Source organism: Arachis ipaensis, chromosome B05 (assembly GCF_000816755.2).
Source record: "Arachis ipaensis cultivar K30076 chromosome B05, Araip1.1, whole genome shotgun sequence".
NCBI lineage: Eukaryota > Viridiplantae > Streptophyta > Magnoliopsida > Fabales > Fabaceae > Arachis > Arachis ipaensis.
The window spans coordinates 8,012,903-8,013,617 of NC_029789.2; positions in this window are offsets into that span (position 1 = coordinate 8,012,903).

The following is a 715-nucleotide window of genomic DNA, read 5'->3' on the forward strand; positions in this document are numbered from 1 at the left end:
GAAGACAATAGGTAATTTTTTTAAAAGCAGTTATCAAATCCAAACCTTATAACAAAGAGTAGATATGCATTATATTTTCTTCTTCCCCCGTTTTGAGAAAATTTAAGTTGCTTGATTTTGTTGTTCTAATTTCTAAAACCTAATATATATATCCATCCATTCGTTAAAAGAACTGTTAATTTAAATAAATTAGCAGCACAATAAAAGTTTTATTTATTAAGTAGACTAATGGGTATTCAATAATGCTAGATCTCGTGATTTTTTTTTTCAATAGTATTTAGTAATGTAATATATTGAAAACGTGCCGTTCCAAACAATGCACAACTACTTTTTGTCCCCTTTCAAGTAGATTGCAAACCATTTTTGGATTAGGTAATACATACAAACCTATGTCATTTTCCATTTCAGATAGCAATTTATGGATCAATAACTAATAATATTATTATTAGGGTTGAATACAGAAGGGATCCGAGTGTGGAAACAAATGAACTATGATCAGAATAAACGACTTTGTTGAATTTCATCGCATAACCCTGCATCGATTAGAATAAGTATAGAAAATCATCTTTTAATTAGTTAATTTTTATTTTAAAATTCATTTTTTTATTTTTATTTTTTAAAATTTAAAATTTTAGATTGAAAATTGAAAATTTAGTATTTAAAATGTAAAATAAAAAATATTTACAAAAAATTAGCTAATAATAAATTATTGATT